Source organism: Protomyctophum bolini, assembly GCF_963924005.1.
Source record: "Protomyctophum bolini genome assembly, chromosome: 14".
NCBI classification, from domain to species: domain Eukaryota; kingdom Metazoa; phylum Chordata; class Actinopteri; order Myctophiformes; family Myctophidae; genus Protomyctophum; species Protomyctophum bolini.
The window spans coordinates 30,169,850-30,183,250 of NC_137875.1; positions in this window are offsets into that span (position 1 = coordinate 30,169,850).

Genomic DNA, 13,401 nt, shown 5'->3' on the forward strand with positions numbered 1-13,401 from the left:
GGCAACCAAAGAAGAGTTGTAGACCAGCCTGCCTTTACATTTGAGCTTTGCATTCCTGAAGCAGACTGTCTAAATCACTGTTTCCCAAACAGTGGGTCGGACCAATCTATTCGAGTAAATAAATATAATCTTTTTCCCCCATTTGCTACATTTAAAATAATATAATTATTATTATATTATTTCAAAAGATTAAAAAAAGTTAACTAGCTGCTATTTTCACTAGCACGAGTCTAAGGCTCAAAAGTTTTAGAACCACTGTTCTAAACATAAACAACAAGGAAACCGTAGTCCATGTCAAATCTGCCCTCTTGTCACGACTGGCCTCAGAGCCGGACTTTGGACATGTCTGGTGTAGAGGGAAATAGTACTTTCCCTAGTGTAGAGCAGTGGTTCCCAAACCTTTTCATGTCAAGGACCCCCGAATTGACACTAATTAGCCCTGCGGACCCCCTTTTGAAGAGATGTGCCAGGGACCCCCATGAGAGAAGATTTATTTTACAGCTCTAGTCTAGCAGTGATTCTCAGCCCGTTTAATTTCAAGGACCTCCAGTTTGAAATGCACCAGGGTTACTTTTATCATGTTAATGTCTATTAAAAAAAAGGCAGGAAAAAATAATAATAAAAGCATTATGATCCCCAAATGCATTAGAAGGACAATATCAGTCACCAGAAGCAAGGACGTGCATTAGTCCAACAAGGTTAACAGTTCTACTGCATAACCCATCCCTGCTATTTAGTGTCGGTGCTGCTTAATACGCTAAACCCGTTATTTGTTTAATGTGTTTAATTCGCTGTTTTTTTGTAATTAAAAAGAAAGTCAATGGAAGAGTATACTGAGTATACTCTTCCATTGAGGAATCTAGATCCTGCTTTAACGAGGGTGTACGTGTATGTGCACCGTGTTCTCTATCTTACTGTCGTCTGAGCACAGTGAAGTATTTCCAATTTTCAAAAGTTTTACTTCTACATTTCAAGAGACAAACATCGTACTTTTTACTCCATTACAATTATTCATTATTATTATTTTGATTATTATTACTAAACATACATGAACAGAAATGTGACAGGCCTTGTTGACCTGACCAAGATGGCCGCTCCATAGACTTCTGTGATAAGTTTAGTTTAGTATGAGAAAAATCACACCCGTGTGAACTGAGTGGTGCAACTCCCCCCCCCTCCTCTCTCTCTCTCTCTCTCTCTCTCTCTCATTAGCAGGCAACAGTGGAGCACCATCTCTCTCTCTGTTTCTGGCACAACAGCACCCCTACTAGTACTAATAGTCATACTGGTGCTCACAGTCACGTAGATAGGTGCATGGGTGGTGCACGGACATTGCTGTTCCTTGGAGTAGTTGCACCACTCAAAAAATAGACAATACAATCAATGTGCAAGGAAAGGAAGAAGCCAGCTGGCTTATTTGGAATCATTACAAGATTAAAAGTTCAATAAGAACAATACAAGTTGACAGGGAGGGAGCAGCTGTGCAATAAAGAAATAAAAACACAGAAACTGCACAAGAAAGGAGAATAGACAATACGACAAAAAACTAAAGAAAATATAACACATCAAACTAAATCATGACTACAGCGAGGAAGAAATAAGATATTGCTTTACATGTTTCATGAATATTGGCAAGGATAATGCACCTAGAGAGTTCCACAAATGTGGGCCTCTAAATTTGATGAATGATTGAAGTTTTGAAGTATGACAAAATGCTGGTAACTGAAAATCATCTCTTCTCTGTCAGAAGTAACACAGGGGGAGGTAGTTTAGAGACCAGGATTACTGCATGTTTTTTGTGAGGGTACCTATACTATACCCTAGGGGACACGGGGAGAACATGCAAAATCCACACAGAAAGGCCCTTTTGCCAAGCCCGCCTCGGGTATGGGCACTGATGACGCGGAGGAGAGAACACTTTTAGTACTTTTAGTACAATGCAGTTGATATTTTACAAATACGAGTACTTTTTCCACCATTGTATGCATGTTACATGCATTCATGGTTGTGTATGTGCTCTCTCTCATGCACACACACACACACATGCATATACGCCCACATTGGATCGTGCTCCCTTCAGACAGGAAATGAGAACTCTTCGACCAAAGGAGGAAAAAAAGAAATATTATCTTGGAATCTCTATAAAAGCAAATAAATATCGCCCTGACTGTCTCCAGCTCTGTGAATGCCAAGGCCAAGTTGAACACAACTCCACAAAATGTCTTCACGGAGTCAGGCCGCCTTTGGAACTGTCAACCAGGTTCTCGAACTTTGATAAGTGCACAGGACCAGAGTGTGCACATAAATGTAAGCGTGCGTGCGTGACTCTTTGAAACTGAAAACTTTATTGATTTTCAGTTTGCATAATACGGATTTACAGGGTTATACTTGCCAACCGAACCGTGCCACTCACTGATTTTGGACTGGGGGGGGGGGGGGGGGGGGGGTAGATAAGTAATCATTATTTTGTATTTATTTATGTTATTTTATACTGAAAAGTATAAAGTAGCCTTGCTGTAAAATAAAAGTGACTCGTTTTGTTTCACACAAAACAGCCAGTGCTGAACGTAGTTGAGAGTGAGGCGGACGACATACGTAACAAGTTAAAAAGTGTTTCCAGATTCGTTAGATATTCATTCAGGAATGGTCACACACTCATGAACTTAGTTTTATAGTTGTATTCCTCTCTCTCGTATTCATTACAGTGTTGGTTCCTCTTCAGCTGCTGTTAACAAAGCCTGTGTGCAAATCACAGACGTCATATACAATTCACGTCATCAGGACGCTTTACTTGCAATACAAGCGCCTAGCGACCACAAGAGAATCCGGTCGCAGACCTTACAATACAGTATGTGTGTGTGCAACTGTGCACGCACACCCAAAAACAACATAATGGTTGAGAACCCACTACAACAACAACAACAAACTAGGTCAAAACTATGTCTGGACCATAATGAAACTTTAGGGGAAGAGTTCAATTCAGCATGCTGTCGGGAGGAAACCACCTAACTCCATTTTTGAGGTTTTTGATTTATTTTGCATATTGCGTCTCTGTGTTGTTTAAAAAAATATTGAACCAATGCAAAGTAGTAAAAAAGTGCTTTGGACAAAAGCTCCTATAACTCCATTGGGCCTTCAAACTGTCAGCAGCTATCTCAACTACCCCCCCCCCCCCTCTCATGCAAGTCATTGACAAAATATATATATAAAGTCACAATACCAACTTTGATGAGGCAGAATTGCTTTGTTTTAAAAATATAAGGTTTTATTCATTTCCTGAAAAGAAAACATATATTTTTCATTTCCTGAAAAATGAACATTTTGGAGTTTGGTGGTTTCTTCCCGACAGCAGAGATATTATATTATCCCGGAGCAGCAAAAATATTCTGGGTTTAACATGCATTAATTCATAAAGAGATGAGTGGAACCATTCTAAACGCCCTCTGTGGATGCAGAGGACAAATGAAGACCGGTCAGTCAGTCGTCAGTCAGCAGATTCACATTTATAGGGCTGGCCTCGCTGTTGAGGTCCAGCCAATAGTAATCATGCAGCAGAGAACGAGAGACCAGATCCACCCGATGGAAAGAATGGCTGGAGAGACGAGACCTGATGACAAGAAGAAACTGTCCGGATGGTCAGAGATCAAAAGTCTGATGATCAGACAGGAAGAGAGAGCAAACAACACACATGGTTACGAGGTGCATAGCAAAGAGAAGAGGGTTTGTGCGTTTTTTGTCCTCAATGACTGATTTATGCTTGTTTGTGGAGTCTGTTGCACACCGAAAATATAGCCGATCTACAAGCTCACATCATTGTGAGCTTGTAAAATACCTATTTTTGATGCAAGACACTGGCGTGCAACTATGTATAAATCAGGCTTAAGATCACAGGGAGGAGAGCTGGCTAGAGGAACAGCAAACAGTCCTGGAATACAGTATGTTCTTTATTAAGTCCCAGGCCAAAACACAATCAGAGGTGATGGAAAACTTCCTCAGCACAATATTCCGCATCTGATTTCATGAAGGTCCTCGATTAACAGATGAAAACAGAACGAGCACGGCTGTGGTCTGACGGGGAGCGTCAGAGAGCCCTGTATAAATCCGGCGGCATAGAAAAATATGTATTATTCTGAGGGGAGTGGGGGGAGTGGGGGGGGGGGGGTAAAGATATTGCAATGGAATTGAAAAGGGTGGCTGGAACAGGATCACTCCTGTTCTCTGTCCTGTTCTGTCTGTGAGACAGAGAGAGTGAGTTAGAAAGGGTGACAAACTAATGAATATCATATCAAGACAGAGACATCCGCAAGGTTTTGGGGAGTCGAAGTGAAAGAGGGGCAGATGGAGAGTCAGTGAGATGAAAAGGGACGCACAGCCAGGGAGGATGTGAGTTTATTAAAGGTTCAATCTCCTGAGAATGGCAATGATGTTAATTAGTGTCGGAGAGGAATAATGAACATTCTCAGTCTGTCCCTCTGGTAATAGTAGAGGCTCAAGCACTTGAGGAGTGACATACATATCCTTATTCATTTATTATCCAATCTTGACAATTGCACCGTGAATGCGTTGTGAAGACACCTCAAGTTCAGCAGCATTACAACTAGACTACATGTAGATGTAATGGACACAATACTAATGGCGCCAGCCGGCATGCAGGTGGTGCAGGGGGGTAAAGTTCCTGCCAAAGACCATGGAGACTGCATAGGGTTTGATTCCTCCGCGGAGCATCCGGCTAGCCTGGCCACCACAATGAACACTATAGGCCTACTGTATACTGGCCATGTTTGCAGGTGGGAAGCCGGCAGAGGAGGAGTCCTGTCTCTGTCACAGGCGCAGCACCGTAGACATAAAGGTAGACGCCAGGCTACAGACAGTGTGTCTGTATCTCAACGCAAGGCAACATGCATGGAGGCAACGGGAGGCAATGGCGATGGCGATGGCGATGCGTGATCCTATCAGAGGAGAGTCTATCAGAGGAGTGTCTATCAGAGGAGAGTCTATCTATCAGAGGAGAGTCTATCAGAGGAGAGTCTATCAGAGGAGAGTCTATCTATCAGAGGAGAGTCTATCAGAGGAGAGTCTATCTATCAGAGGAGAGTCTATCAGAGGAGAGTCTATCAGAGGAGAGTCTATCTATCAGAGGAGAGTCTATCAGAGGAGAGTCTATCAGAGGAGAGTCTATCAGAGGAGAGTCTATCAGAGGAGAGTCTATCTATCAGAGGAGAGTCTATCTATCAGAGGAGAGTCTATCTATCAGAGGAGAGTCTATCAGAGGAGAGTCTATCAGAGGAGAGTCTATCAGAGGAGAGTCTATCAGAGGAGAGTCTATCTATCAGAGTAGAGTCTATCTATCAGAGGAGAGTCTATCTATCAGAGGAGAGTCTATCAGAGGAGAGTCTATCTATCAGAGGAGAGTCTATCAGAGGAGAGTCTATCAGAGGAGGAGAGTCTATCAGAGGAGGAGAGTCTATCAGAGGAGGAGAGTCTATCAGAGGAGAGTCTATCAGAGGAGAGTCTATCAGAGGAGAGTCTATCTATCAGAGGAGAGTCTATCAGAGGAGAGTCTATCAGAGGAGAGTCTATCTATCAGAGGAGAGTCTATCAGAGGAGAGTCTATCAGAGGAGAGTCTATCTATCAGAGGAGAGTCTATCTATCAGAGGAGAGTCTATCAGAGGAGAGTCTATGAGGAGAGTCTATCAGAGGAGAGTCTATCAGAGGAGAGTCTATCAGAGGAGAGTCTATCAGAGGAGAGTCTATCAGAGGAGGCGGGTGCAAAACCAAAATGTATGGATGTGACAGGGAATGGGGAAGAATTTGTTTAATAATAAATTAAATTGATTATTACCAGTAAGATGCCTGAGGGCCATATATGGAGCGTGTCTGACTCTGGAGTGTACAGGGTATGATGAGGTCAGATCAACATATGGAATGTCAGAACAGGTCAGCTCCATAATGCTCCAAAATGTTTGATCAAAAACACAAATGGCGAATAATGGTTGCAGCTGTATGTCGTAAGAAGTAAGTATTCTGACATTCGTATGGCGTTAACGTGCTCTCGGTGCAAATGTCAACTAGGCCGCACATGCAATCCTATTAAAATGACACTTCACAGACACGTCTCTGTCCTGCTGAATAAAAAAAAAGAGAAAGAAGAACTTGAAAAAAGAAAACATTTTTTTACTGGACGCCATGATGAGAACTGTGGTCCTCTCCCCGGCGCCAAAGGGAACGGGATGAGAGGAACGAGATGAGCCAAACTGATCTCTGCCCAAATCTTTCATATGCACACACTGCTTCACTGCCATATAAAGAAACTCTTAGCTTTGTTTAAAGAGGAGAGAGAGAGGGGGAGAGAAAGAGAGAGGAGATAGAGAAAGAGAAGAGAGAGGGAGAGAGAGAGGATGTCTGTGTTACTATTGTGACTCAAACGTAGAGGCACAATGTTAATAGCCAGCAGTGTTAATGGTGCCAGGCTTGGCTAACCCTCTGTGAGTGTGAGTGAGTGAGTGAGTGAGTGAGTGCATGTGTGTGTGTGTGTGTGTGTGTGTGTGTGTGTGTGTGTGTGTGTGTGTGTGTGTGTGTGTGTGTGTGTGTGTGTGTGTGCGTGCGTACGTGCGTACGTGCGTGGTTGTGTGCATGACTGTATGCGGGTCCACCCACCGTCTGGAGCTTTGTCAAATCATAAAGCTTTACTTGTAAACAGGCTTATAACCGAGTGCAACCCCAACGCCACAAGGCTTCGTCTCTGCCCGATGTTTCATATTAACCACTGGCCTAACTTAAAAGTTTGGCTATGGAGGTAGTATGCCCCCGCATGCAGCCCCCACCCCCGCTTGACACGGTTCAAAAGAGAGCTGTATGTGTGTAAAACGGTTGACACGTCTCTCATCTCTTGAAGCCCTGACATGGACATCTATAAGAGCCTGGAGACATGTGCGAAGGCTTGTATAGTACAGAACCCTTCACAGTCTGTTTAACGTACCGTGCCCACTGAGACTCACATAGCTTCCCTCTGACTTCGTGGAACACAGAAGCGCACAGCGCTGCGTATAGTGTGTATGCCATTTGCATACCTATATATATATGGTTCGTTGCCATGGTTTCACTTATACCTACCTCGCCGCTTGCTACCGTGTCTTGTAAAACCCCCGAAAAGAGTAAAAGTCCAAATGTAAAAAAACGTGTGCAATAAATAGGTGTGAGGGGATTTATTTTCTTCTTTTTTCATTCTAAAAATAGTTTCCATTACAGTGAAAATATTTCTATGAATAATCAACTTTATTATTTTCCAGACAGCCCTGTGTTGCTTTGGGATTTGTACAGTCGGTGTGTAATAAATGGACGTTTTACATTGTGCTCTCTACATGAATCGAGATGAAGACTGTATGTCTGAACTGGCCTATCTATTAATCTATAGTATCTAGGCTACTATATAAAGTTCAAGTTGTTTGTCTGTGTCTGCCTGTTCCATTCATTCCAGACCATTTTTCTCATAGAGATGTCCAAAAATATTTATATAAATTATCTTAAGCCAAGCCATCCATGGCAGGATCCTGGTGAATTAGGACCATGAAACATTTGATTCTGTTATATATTTTGTGTGCGTGTCTGCCTGTCTCTCTGCAGCAGTTGTCCAGAAACAAAAAATCCAAATATCTCTGTGTCTGTCTGTCTGTGTCTCATTTAATGCCCATATATGGATTGTGGAGATCACTCTCAAACTGTGGAACAAACTCCCAATTGTACTTAGAACTGCAGACTCTTATGCACAGTTTTATTTAATTAAAATTTGATAGAATGTTTTGTAGACAGATGCCAGGTTATTGACCTGGCATCCTACTGTAGCTTGTATAGTTTCAATGTGCATATTATTTATTTTTTGATATTATAATGTTTAGACTGATCCTAGATTAAGCCTACTGTCTCTACACTGTCTCAACGTCATAGTACTGATGTCATAGACTGGCCTCCAATTAAGTACTATATTGGGTACTTCAAGTAGGTATTCTGAAAATATGGTACAACGGGTTCATAACCAGAGTGGCAGGCTCTGGGGGCATCATTCCCAATGGGCATCATTCCCAATGGGCATCGGTCTAGTATATCTATAAATAAATCCACAAACCTGTGTGACTGTGTTTCTAGCGGATGCAAATGCCATCAGTGCATTGAAAGGGACAAAATCATGTTTCAGAGCATTGAATCCACTCAGTAGCCGTCTACTGACCGCAACCGTCTCCGGCGCAAAACGTTACATTGTGACGTTTTAGAGAAATTCAGTAGGCTGTGCTACCGTTTTGACAGAGACAATGCGCGTTGTCCGACATTACTAACCCTAACACTAAATCTAACTCTAACCCGAACCCTAACCCTAGTCTTAACTAACTAATCTAACTCTAACCCGAACCCTAACCCTAGTCTTAACCGGCCACTTAAGTCAGTTGACAACGCGCGTCGTTGCTGTCAAAACAATAACCGTGATCAACCGCACAGAATGCCGCCTATTGCGATCTTGATATCTGATTAAACGTTTTTCCAGTAATCCTGCATGGTCACTAAACTGCCTCCCCCTGGCCAGCCGGGGCGCCTGATGGAGGGGAAAGGAACTGGTTGGAATAACGTGTTCCTTCCACGCGCTACGTCCAACCAGGGAAACTCCCCCCTGTCAGGTGTAAAGGAGCAACTTGGACACTCATGCAGGCATGAAGGAAACATGAGTTCAAGTCCGTTGCTCTCCCCAGGTTGGCGGAGGGTGTGTAGAGCCCAGGATCACATTAGATAATTGACACAGGGGTGAAAAATGGGTTACACAATCGTGGGATAAAAATTATAATTAAAAAACGTGATTTAAATTTGTCCCTTTCAATGCATTGATGGCATTCGAAACGAGTGGTGTTTCTCAATTGTCATCATTGTTTGGTTGAAAGTTACTTTAGGCCTATAAACTCTCCCATGTTGGTGCATCATTCATGACTGACCTCCAATGGGCTCTATGCACACACGCTATTTTGGAAAGAACTTGGGCCCTGCATCCCCGCACTTCCTTCAGGTGTTACCGATGATACTTAATGTAATGAGTGCTCTGTTCCATTCTGATCAAACAGAGTCAGGGTGCTGCTATTGTGCATGCTGGCTCACTGTAAACACTTATACACTAGTAGGACTAAACGTGTCCTTGAGTGGGTTCCAAATGGCCCCGTACGGGTCTGTAACTCTGAGAGTGTACAAATGGAACCAAATGGACCATTATGGGTCCATTTGGTTCCATTTGTATACTCTTAGAGTTATTGGGGTCCTTGAAATAAATAAAAAAGTTGAAAGCCAGTGTTGATTGATGTCACCATAGGTCACATATTGTACATGTACAAAAAAAAAAAAAATGAACAAACTGTACAAACTTTCAAAAGGGCACATTACTGTCCAGAGGGCAAAAGCACCACCTAGTGTCTATCTGTGCACGCCACCTGTGAGGCTGTGAAAGAAGTAGGGAAGCAGCCCAGAAGTAGGAAGAGAAGAGTTCTGTGTGCATAGAGCCCATTACTCAACTAAACTAAGGTTTACTACATCAACTACATCAATAACGCAAAGAGGAACTACGTGGAAACTCAGAGCAATGCTGTTAAGTGCGATGTGACTGACATAGTCCTCTGGATAAGCACCCATATGTTTGACTGAAAAGTTCAATAAATAAATAAAAAATACATAAAAAATGTTTTCAGGCTATTTCATGGGTCTTTGTGTTGTGACAGCTGTTTGGGCTTCAGCTAGAACTTGTTTCTTTGTGTCTTTTCTGGTGGAGTCTGCGGAGAAGCGAGCTTTGTCTTGCATCCTGGGAACTGGGAGATTATCTATTCAGATGAGTGGATTCTGCTGCTATGTATTAGCTTGCTTCAGATTACAACAAACAGGAACAGTCTTTCGCAATGGAAAAAAGTGACAGTATTTGAAGAATGATTGGCCAAATCCCAGAAATCAGGTTATTTACATAATGTTTTTGCACATTGCCTTCATGCAAATAACATACAAATAAATGGCGTGGGAGTTTCAGGAAAGACAACAGCGTATAGCTTTGGTGTTGGTGTGAAGCCAGATCACGTGAGAATGTAATTATTGCGATGAAAAGTGGTGAGGGAATTGTGTGTGCGTGCGTGCTCAGATCACAGTGAGTGATCTGGTCTTCGGTAATGATGATGAGAGAGAGAGAGATAGAGACAGAGAGACAGAGAGACAGAGAGACAGAGACAGAGAGAGAGAGAGAGAGAGAGAGAGAGAGAGAGAGAGAGACGTGTGTTCCATATTTCACAGCAGATGATTTAAGGAGTGCTAAAGCAATGCAAAGCTCTAATGTCCTCCCCATCTCTGACTGAAAGCTGGCTCAACAGACGATGATGATAGTACAGTAATTACTTCTTCGTCCAAAGAAGAGGACACTTCCTTTGGAACCATTGGCACCACAGACAGGAACATATTTCCTCAGAAACTATACCACATAACTAGAAAGTGGAGCGCATAGTGTATATCTCTGCCGATCGTTCTATTATTATCTTTTAATATCTTTCTCATATTTGTTTATGATTCCAAATGAAATGTTTGTGGAACAATTTCACCATCATTCAATTACTGGTCAAATCCTCATAGCCCTTGTTCATTATTTCAATAAGCTATACTTCCAAAACTGTTCTGTTCTGTGATGGCTTCATTTTGTTGCTCTTGTCCCCTATAGTCTCATCATATGAAATGATACACCATGCATTTACTGCATTCAGCCCCAAATTAGGCTTCTCATTCCAGCAGAGAAGCAAAAGGCCGATGGAACCCATGCGGTGATAAAGTGCTCTGCGATGTAGGAGGCTGAAATGATACTGCCACAACCAGCCGGCGTCCAGCAGAGAAAAGAAAAATCACCCCGTCATGGAAAAGGAGGAAAACCAGAAAGAAAAATGTGTGCGAAAGAAAAAACCTCCCCCACTAAGTTCTGATGATAGCTTGGCCCTGGGATCTGCGTCTCACAGCCAAAGCTCTGCACAGATTAAGATGCACTGATCTGGGATCTGCGTCTCACAGCCAAAGCTCTGCACAGATTAAGATGCACTTCATTCCCCTTAAACATCCGAGCAGAGCAGCCTGCCAGCTACCAGACCGCGGTTTATTCACGTGGCGGGGACCAGCAGAGGATCCCTGTGACTTCCTTCACAGCAATAAATGAAAAGCAAGAGCCTGTGATGTCCTGCTGGAGGAGGACATGATAAGTGCATATGGTCACGGTGACGCACAAACTGTAAAATCCCAGAGTTAAATCTTGCAATCCATAAATTTCATGTCCAATCTGGATTAGCGGACACTACATTTCTGAGGGTCTTCCAAGATGGAGTTTCTACTTGGCAAGGAGATATATTGTGCTTATGAGTATAAGGCGGTACTACTTGTCAAGCAGCAGGTATCCTACCCGAACACAAGGGTCTACATTTCTCAATGGAAAAGTAGGGAGACCACCTCCAACCACTGTAGAAGTGCACATGCAGGTTGTAACGGGTATAGTTCCGACCAAGCAATCTGATTGGTTGAAATAGGTTCTATACTCGTGCTGAGCATGACAGCACACGTAGCCGCTCTCAAATGAAACTACCAGTAATCAAAATATAAAAATCTGTACTTATAGCTACTAGCAGTTTATAACAATCCATACCAATCCAATCCATAAAATTGTGTTATTCTGTGTTATATAAAACTAAAATGAATAATTAAGTCCTGTACCTGCATCAGTAATTCTTTATAATGTAACCAAACAGCATTGCAGACCAAAAAGAAAACACAAAACTGTTGCTTCTTGATAATTCAATTCAAATGAACAATCAAGATTTCAAAATACAAATGTTAATATTCAAACTCCGATATTTTAAGTCCCGCAACGCAAAGTTCCTTTAAATGTCTCCAATGAGTTTTTAAAAAGTTACCCCACCAGTAATCAGATTGAGCTATAACTTTTAGTTTAAAATGTTAAAAACGTGTTGTTTCTCTATGTGTTCAGTTTGGGAAAAGTTCTCTAGCGTTGACTGGATTGGATAAGTAAACTTTCTCTGTCAGACCCCATGCGTGTCTTTCCAGGATGTCAGAGAACATTCGCAGAAAAGGTTGTTATTTTAGCGAAATGTTCCCACAATATGATCTGTTTTATTGTGATGGTAACTGTAATAAACGCAATTAGAGTCGAAGGTGGCTGTACCGTGATTATTGGCACTTCAGTGATTCTTGCGGAACTTGTCTCCATCTCGTTCCTGACCGCATCACTGCCAATAATCATGGGAACGCACATCCTCTCGTGTAATATTGCTTACCTAACATTTAGGTCAAGAGGCTACAGCAGGTTCCCCTTTGTCCAAAAGCTCAGAGGGGATTTAGAGCTACAGTAAAACATCAAACTTGTCTTCTTCCAGATCTGTTATAGATATGTTTTCCGGCCCCATTACTCAACTATCAATTTCTGATTGAGTAGTATTGGCCATAAAAGAGTCTCTTTCACAAACCACCACCAAACACTCTTTTTGATACCTTAAATGGAACCCTCAGCCCCCTCACTTCCTGTACTTTTATAGCTGTTCATGGTACCTAACTTCCTGGAACTATTGATTATTGGCACTTCAGTGATTCTTGCAGAACTAATCATGGGAACGCGCATCCTCTCGTGTAATATTGCTTAATTAACATCTATTCACAGATTGTTTAGAATTACATTGTATACACAAAAAATGTTCTGGATAGCCTTTGGTCCCTCGACCGCAATATCATATCCCAGTTACGCATGATACGTTCAATATGTCTGAGCCCCACTGTCGCCATGTGAGAATGAATATAATCGCAAGAGAAAGCGAGCTGTCAGGGCCTGCATCATGTGCACCGTCGTCTGGCCCGCTGCTGTGAGAGCATCATTCCAGGGTGTCGTGGGAAGGGTTATTTTCTTACTGCAGTGAACCGTGGTGATCGGATGGAGCAGGCCAGTGAAGAGTTCTGGCTGGAGAGGCACGCGGGGACCACTGTGAAGCCTGTTCTGCCCTCAGATGGCAGAGCAGATGGCAGTGCCCTGACGCTTGGCGTCCATCTCTCCACTGGTACTGGAAGGCAGTGTTGCCAGATTTTGCGAGATAAATAAGCAACCAGGTTGATGAAAACAAACTAGCCCAAAAGAAGTGACTATATGCCAAACTGCAGGCTATTAACGTGACGCGATGCAATGCATTGTGAGCTTGTAGATCTGCCAACATTTTTTATAACATTGTCAACACAAATCCCTGGCACAAATGTTAATTTGGCGGTCCTTGACATGAAAATGGTTCAACTCAGGGGCGTTACTATAGCGCTACGCAGACAACGCAACTGGGTTTGGGCCCAAAGTTATAAGCATGGCA